We start from the raw sequence: 8,164 nt of genomic DNA, 5'->3' as shown, positions 1-8,164 counted from the left end.
TCCCGGAGCCGCTGCACGCAGGCCTGTGGCCAGGGATGCTCGGAGGTTTGCACAGTGTGAGAGAGTCGAGCAAAGGGCAGGCTGCTGCAGGGACTCAGAGGCCCAGGTTTGGGCTCTCGGGGGAGAGTGGACGAGGAAGAGGGAGCAGTAGGGCCTGAGGAAGGCTGGGGACAGCAGGGAGCACAACCTGCCGAGCACACACCATGCCCGAGACTGTGCGTCTTGCAGCGCAGCCCTGTGAACCAGCTGTGGGTCCACTGGGGGCAGCAAGTGAAGCTCAGTGATGAAAAGACCCTCCAGGCTGCAAACATCCAGTAGTACAGTCAGAATTGGTACACAGCGGCTCCGAGACACAACTCATCTGGAATTAACAAGATTTGACCAAAAACAAGTCACTGCCTCTTTGTTTGCCATTTTGTGGGGCCCAGCCCTCTGCTAGCAGGACAAGTTGGCAAAGATGACCCCTTCTTGGGACCACAGCTGTTCCAGGAAGTTTAGGAATTGGGAGATGGGCTCCAGAGAGCTCCCACTGCCTCCCTCTTCTGTGTCTCTCCTTGACTCCTTCTGCGTGGTCAGGAGGTCAGTGCTCCTGACTACATATCTTCAGGAGCCCTGAAGGGTTCAGGCTCAACGAAGGTAGTTCCAGGTTTCCTTCCTAGACACCACTCTCCGATTTCGCCCGGCAGCCTCCCTTTCTTGTGTGCAGGGCTGTGGAGCAGTTTAGCTTTCTCCCGAGCATTCCATCCCCAAGTGGATGTCTAATCCACACGCCAGTCCCTGGTGACAGATCTGGTTCGCCACTTCTGTAACAGGAGCTCGGCTGTTACAGCCGTCGGCATCAAACAGATCACTTTTTCCAGAGAATCTTGGCCGCACTGAAAACAAAGCAAAATAACCCACAATCCAGCACCCACCCAATGAGACATATCATCCTCCATCTGGGTTTCCTTTGGCTTTTGTTCACGGCAGGAATGTGGAAACATTGAAACTCAGTCTCTCCCCTAGCGACATGGGATTTTGTTAATGTTTGGGAAAAATTGAGACTAAGAGTGGGGACAGCCCCAGTGGCATAACCACTCAAGTCATCTGATCTCCAACTGTCAGGAGGGACTGCGACTCCATCCTGTTCGTGCTGGTGAATGCAGACCCAAACAGTGTCCCTCAGTGGCCAGGCAAGGGATCATCTCCAAGATGCCAGGTCATTGGCCCTCCAACAGTAGGAAGGGGCCCTAATGCTCCTACACACACTTCACAGGGTTGTCGGTGTGAAGAGAACACTCGGACGTTTGGGAGAGTCCTTGACGGTGAGCCTGCAATAAGTATCCCGTTCAGTCGCTGTGAGTGGACGGCACGATCCAGCAGTCACGCGTGAGCGTTGGTCCTTATCAAGAATTCACAGTGTCCTCTCCTCCGGGTGTAATCACTGTGACCACTGTGTCAGCATCTAAGGGCAGATGCGTACTTTGACGATCAGCCCTTCTGAAGACGTGTAAGAGCTGCTTGTGCAGAAACAAGAAGCCTAACAGGAAACGTGCAAATGTGCAACCACCACCTGGTCAAGAACGTGGAGTGCTGTGGGCTCTGTGGACACTGCAGGGGGCAGAGACAGTGTGGGGCAGGGCTTGTGGCACTCGGGGGTGGTCAGTCAGCAGGACAGTAAGAAGAGCCCTGTCATTTTAGACCCAGCCTGGCCCAGGTGCCTGCCCTGCCATTGCATCCTCCAGACTTGTCATTATCTTAACTTCCCCCGGAGGCTCAGTGCTAAAGAAAGTGATTTCAAATGAAGTGTCCTTGCTCTCCCCAAATCTCGAAGCCTATAATCCTAGACGAGGAGCGTGGAGTGTGGTGGCTCAGAGCTTGGGAGAGAGCCAGACCATCTAGATTTGAATCCCAGATCTGCTACATACGAGACGGGACCTGAGGGAAGTTGTTTCAACTCCTCCTTGGTTACACCTCTCCAAAGTGGACAGATGAATAGTGCCTCCTTCTAGACTTGTTGTGAAGCCAAAGTGAGCCAACGTTTGCCAAGGGCTTGGAAGAGCACTGTTCCTGTTGAGCACCATGCAGGTGTCTGTTAGGCAAACAGGACAAGGATCAGCTCCCTGGCATTTCTATCCATGAAAGTGTGATAGTGTGAGAGGCTCTTCATCCTAGGGAACAGGCCGCGGGAAGAGTGTGTGCAGGAAGGTGCATGCAAAAGTCTGTCACACTCTGGCTAGGGAAGGCTCAGAGTAGATGGTTCCTGCGGTCTGACAGGGTAACACCTTATTCTGGATTCCCAGCCCCCATAGCAGGATCCTAGAGCAGCATGAGGCTGAACCCCCAAAGTCCTGAAAACTTCCACAGGCTCAAACAGCAACTTGGACTATTTCTTGATGGGAAGTGGAACACTGTGATCCGGCCATGTCGTTTCAGCGCACACTTACACGGCTCAAGAGCCTCAAGAGAGGACAGCCAGGATACCAGAGATCCATACCAGGTACACAGGATGACTGAGTCCAAGAGCATCATCAGTGCCCAAGACGAAGCCCAGCCCTCCTCTCAGGCCCAGTGCACTGGGGCCACTGGCGCAGCCTGGGTTGTTCCCTTCCCCTTCAAAGGGCGTAAGTTCATTCATAAATCAGTTTGCAGTCACACGGCCAGGGAGGTTCCTGGAAATGGAGCAACCAAGAGCCCCAGGGATATCGCCATTATGGCAACTTATTGCCTAACAGTTCCTGGCAGCTGATGGAAACTGAACTGACCTACACTGACCAGTGTGTTCTGGAAATAGCCAGCCCAGCCGGAGGCAGGAGGAAGCTCAGTGGAGGTGCTGGAGACTGAGCACCCTTTATAAATTCTCAAGGAGGTTTCTTCTCTCTTTGAGATGATGAAGAATGGGGCAGAGGTCTAGAAAAGACGTCCTGAGGATACACTCATTCCCCCGGGGCTGTGGCCATCAGAGATCTCCTGTGACCATGTCCTTCACCATCGTCAAGGTGAGAACGAAGTTTGCAAGAGTCCTGGGTAAGATGGGCCAAAGGTTTTGTAGCGTCTGGTGCCCATGTGCAAGGCCGAGTATATGTCAGCGCCTGAGGTCTCGGCCAACATATGGGCTCGGCTTTAAGTTCTTCGTATATCTTTTTGCTTCCATTCAATCACAGCAAAGTGTACAACTTCTATGCATGATGACACATGAGTCACCATCAAAAACTAGGAGTATTTGTGCATCTTACTCAAATCAGCTAGAAATTATGGACCATCTATTACTATCAAAGCACAGTTCTGTGCTCTGCAGAGGGCCATAAGCAAGCAACCACAGCAGGACCTCTGCCCTGTGTTGTTCACATCCCAGCTGAGAAAGAGAGAGAAGCACAGACCCCTGTGAGGATCAGCGAGGTACAGGAGAATAAGGAGACCAATCCAGGTCAAGGACGTCTGATGTGGTCGAGTTGGCAGCCTGGGATCGAGGGCTGGGCATTCCCAGCAGAGGAAGAGCAGTGAGGACAATTGTGGAGCTACATGGTGCTGGTGGGGAGAGACTGAGGATCCACCCAGAGGGAGGTTTGAACATGACCAGGCTTTGAACATGACCAGGAACAAAGGGCCACCAAGAGTCTCCAAATGGGGAGCGTTGTGACGCTATCTCTTTAGGGGGTCAGTGGCTTGGACGGTGGAATTGTTTGGAAGGGAGAGAGGCCAGAACCAGGAGGCCAACTCAAAGCAGATTGCAATCATGTCCACCAGACTCACCATGGGCTGAGTGCGGCAGTAGGACAGGAGACATTTCCGGAGGAATCCCTATGTACTTCTGGAAGATTAGAAGTGGAAGATAGGAAACATAGGTGCCAAATAAGTCCCAGTTTCCAAATCTATTAAAGTTTCAACACCATTACTAGAAGCTGTATATCTCCTTAACCTGGACAAAGTGACTTTTCACAGTTGAGATTGTAATTAAAACCAGTTATCAAACTAGAGTGCCTTATCCTAATTTTAAGGTCTACCCTGTACCTGTAGCTGCAAGGCTTGTTCTTCACATTTCAACCTTAATTCACAGCTTTATCAGAAAGAGCGCCCGACCCTCAGACTGAAACCAGGCAGGGCTGGAAAATGCCTGATGCTGCTCCTCCTCTCTGGCCTCCACAGTCCTTGCCCATCCCTGGGCTGCTTTGCAGATCTCCAGTCCACCCGCACCTACAGATATAATTTCTTTCCTGTAAGAAAGATGGGCCTTTCACCACAGGGTATTCTATTTCCTGTCCGTGATACAACAACGAACACAAGCAAACTTCTGCCTGTGTGCCCAGCACAGGAGAGACCCAGAGAGGGTGCAAAACTTGACTTCTGCCCTCGAACATTGTGCAACCTGTTTGGAGAGTCCAGACGTGAAGCAGCCAGGAATACAAAACGCAGCAGAACGCATGTCTGGCTTGTGTGATACACAAGTTCAAGAGAGGAAGGTCATCCCCCATTGGAGAAGTTGGTCTTGAGAGGCTTCCTTCTGGGATTAAAGTTGGAGAAGGGGCAACTGACAGGGCCTGAGCAGGGCAGGATCCGAGGCCTGAGTCAGAGCAAGAACACATGCGGCGTATGAGGCATGAACCTGATGAAGGCCCGAGTCCCGGGGGCTGCATGGACAGGTTGAGAAATTGGATCTGCAGGTTCTGACGGACTAGCACCCTGTGAGCAGCACTTTAGATGAGGTCACACGCAGGACATCAGGGTGGATGGAGCAGGATCGTCCCAGAAACAGGGGCGAGAGTGGAGTGACAGGACCTGTGCTGGGGAAGGCAGGAACCCCGTTATCAAAGGCTCCTCTGCACCTCGGGCATCTCCTGTCCGGTGTGTGTGTCACTCACTTCACTCTACTCGGCACTGACGTTACTCCCGGTCCTGCACAAGACACGGAGAAATACCCAAAAAGTAAGATGCAGTAACTGCCTCAAGGAGATAGTCTATCCCCTACCTCAGGGCTTCTTAAGATGCTAACATTTTAAAATGGATGTGAAGTTTTACTTTGCAACTCTAAGATAATACACAAACCACATCACTCCTCGGAGAGCGGCCACCACCGTTCACTCATGAGGACGTCTAGAGCCTGGTCCCCAGAGCTTGACGGGAATGACTACTCTTAATCTCTCAACAATATCAACTTTGCTGATGGTGAGTCCTGTGGATTGGCTCCTAACATGCCCAAAGCTTCAAGGCTAATAAACAACAGGTGAGATTTAACCCCGGCACGCTGGTTCTGAAGTGCAGCTCTGTCTGCACGACCACATGGCTCCGTGTTGGAAGAGGGCCTGTCCAAGGGGCATCTTGGCTGGACAAAGGATGAGCTTGGTGAAAACAGTACACGCAAGAGAAGGAGAGTAAGCTGTCACCACGTCGGCCCATCCACAGCCGTGTGTGCCAGCGACGTGTGTAGTTAAATATTTAATAGACATTTGTGGAAAAATAAATGATTTGCAGCCCTGGGGATCGTGAGAATGGTAACCCCCATTGGTCTGAAAGCTCACTACCAAGAAAGGCAGTGCGGAGCAGCACATGCGGCAGGAAGGCCGTCTGCTGGACGTCCGTGACCACCGCCCAGCGCTCCAAGCCGAGCGTCCCGACCAGCAGCACTCACATCACTCGAGAACGTGCTGGAAACACAGACTCTCGGGCTCCGCCCCAGACCTGCTGAACGGGAAACTCTGAAGATGGGGTCTGGAAATCTGCGTTCCCAGGCTCTCCAGGGTGATTCCGACGCTGGCTAAGACTTGAAAGCCCCTGAGCCAGTTTGTGGTTCTCACCCCTGACGCACGTCAGACCTCCCAGAGGTGTTTTAAGAATACCTCTCTGGGATTCTATACCCAGGGGTTCCAATTTATTTGTCCAGGGGCATCAGTAACTTTTTCAAAGCTCTCCCGCTACCGTCATTGTGCAGCCAGGGGTGGGAACCGTCAAACCAGATGGTTGCTGGTGGGAGAGCAGGTTTGGGACAGAAAGCCCCGAGAGGCTGGTCCTCGTGCCTACTCACCTAACGCTCCCACTGTCGCGTGTGCAAAGGCAGATCCTGTGCTGTTGAATCTTTTACAAGAAAACTGACGTGAAGTTCTAAAACAAATTGCAGTTTATTGAAAACAGTGGTAACTGGAAACTTTATGGCCCTGAAAAATTTAAAGTTCAAAGTTACCCCAATTTCATGGGTTGTGTCTCTGAAACGTGTCCCCCCTAAACGCTGTTCACCCGCTCCAGCTCTGAGCCACGTGGGTAAGAGGGGCGATACTGTGCTCACACCATCTATGCAAACAGCAACAGGAAAGTGGGTCTCACCTCTTCTCCTGACCCCACTCTCCTTTTCCACATTAAAACAAAACGCGTGTAACGAGACTCAGAACTCATGGGGCCCAAGTGTACCTGGGCTCATTCAGCAGTGACAGTGTGACTGGGCTTGAGCACAGGGCTCAAGATTGATGACAGGCTGGACTGGTGACCGACAACACACAGCTGACAGCTCTGAACCCCAGTGGGCGTGAACCCCAAAGCATCGGCACCACTGTCTGTGGAAGAGGACCTGAGCCTGAGAGGGGCCCCTCACCCTGGAACCACAGGCTTTCCTCAGGAAGCCCCTACTCAACCCCTCTCTGCTGCCTCCCTCTCACCAGCCCAACCAAGCCACCTGCTGCCTGGGAACAAGCCTGCACCCCATCCACTCGGAGCCCGCTGTGCAATCCCTTTGGACTGAGGACCCCTAATTAAAACAGATTAATGATCTGAAGCAGAAACCATGTTTAATGAAGCCTTGCTGGGGCCGGTATGTGGTTCCAGGGCTGTTTGCCCATAAATATTTACCAGTCCTGCCTGCAGAAAAAGCAGGCCACTTGTTCCCTGCCCTCTGTCACCACTCAGGTAATGCCAAGTGGGGCTTCCAACAACTTCACCACCTCAATCCCCGGTCCACATGCCCACAGGGGTGATATCTTCCACCTGACCCCACACGCCATCCTCACTGGGACGTCCTCCGCCTGACCCCTCACACCGTCCCCGCGGGGATGTCCTCCATCTGACCACACACACTGTCCTCACAGGCAGACGTCCTCCACATGGCGGGAGTGTGGACACTCCATACCCCCATCCCAGGTGGGGTCACATTTGCGCCCACGCGTGCATCAGCACTTTCACATTGCACAAGATGTTGTCTCTGTAAACTCAAGTTACTGGGAAGTGGGCCCATGAGGAAGGGCCTGTGAGGGAACTCCATGTGAACCCCAGTTTACAGCTGGAGACACTGGGGACACAAGAAGGTGAGGTCTCCAGGTCACAGACAGCTCACACCCCCCTGACATGCCCGGGCCCTCTCCATGATGCCCAGGTAGAGCCTGGAGTCCACAGTGCCTTAGGAACAAAAATAAGAGGGATAATGAACTATAGGTAGAAGAAAACGATCTGGGTGTAATATCAACATACTAGTCTTTCTACAGATGCAGTCAGTGGTAACGTCTCGTTTTTAACGTTTCTCCTGGGGAAGTCTCAAGGCGCCCTGCGTGCTGCAGTCAGTCAGAGGGTCAGGGTGGCCCTAGAGAATCGGCTTCTGGTCCCTCCAGGAGCATCTTTTGGGCTCTCCTCTGTGTGACTCGCTGCCCAGGCGTGGGGCCTGGAGACCAGCAGAGCTTGTCCTCCAGCAGTTCCAGGCTGCCCCCTCCGAGCTGCCCTTTCTCCACAAAGGGCCTCAGAGCTCGTGCCGACTCTGAGCTGGCTCCTCTCTGCTCTCTGAAGGAGACAACCACAGATGGTTTGGAAGCTGCAGCCGGCACGTGGACAGGCAGGCCGCCGCTTGTCTCTCAGGTCACTGGAGGCCCTGCCGGCCCCGCTGACTGCCCCTGCCCTCTGGGCGCCGGGCACAAGGTTGACACAAGTCCATACCTGCTTCTCGGTTGGCTTCCAGCCCTCCTCAGATCGTCCCTCCTTCCTTCTGCCCTGCATTCCTGGCCCTTGCCTGCAGTCCCAAATTCCTGCCGTGCTGGAGGCAGGATGTTCTCGGTGAAGGTACACAGCTCAGGAATTCACTCTCTCTCCTGGCCTGTCACAGCCTGAGCCCGTGGCCTGCGGGGCTTAGCACAAGTCCCATCTGCTCACCAGGCAGACAGCAGGACGGAGACTGTGCCTCAGGAGAGGGAAGTCCCTGAGCTGCAGATCATCAGCT

General features: G+C 53.3%; 1 long non-coding RNA gene across 1 annotated transcript; it reads right to left on the bottom strand.

Moving 5' to 3' along the window:
* Positions 1 to 4,016: 4,016 nt before the first annotated feature.
* On the bottom strand, positions 4,017 to 8,069 carry LOC131399775 (uncharacterized). Its single transcript, XR_009217221.1, has 3 exons — positions 7,885 to 8,069; positions 5,999 to 6,128; positions 4,017 to 4,872 (listed from the first exon to the last, which is right to left on the bottom strand). It is a non-coding gene; the product is annotated as an uncharacterized LOC131399775 (long non-coding RNA).
* Between the last annotated feature and the right edge of the window lie 95 nt (positions 8,070 to 8,164).

Source organism: Diceros bicornis, chromosome 39 (assembly GCF_020826845.1).
Source record: "Diceros bicornis minor isolate mBicDic1 chromosome 39, mDicBic1.mat.cur, whole genome shotgun sequence".
NCBI classification, from domain to species: Eukaryota; Metazoa; Chordata; class Mammalia; order Perissodactyla; family Rhinocerotidae; genus Diceros; species Diceros bicornis.
This window is presented reverse-complemented; position numbering and strand designations above follow the sequence as displayed.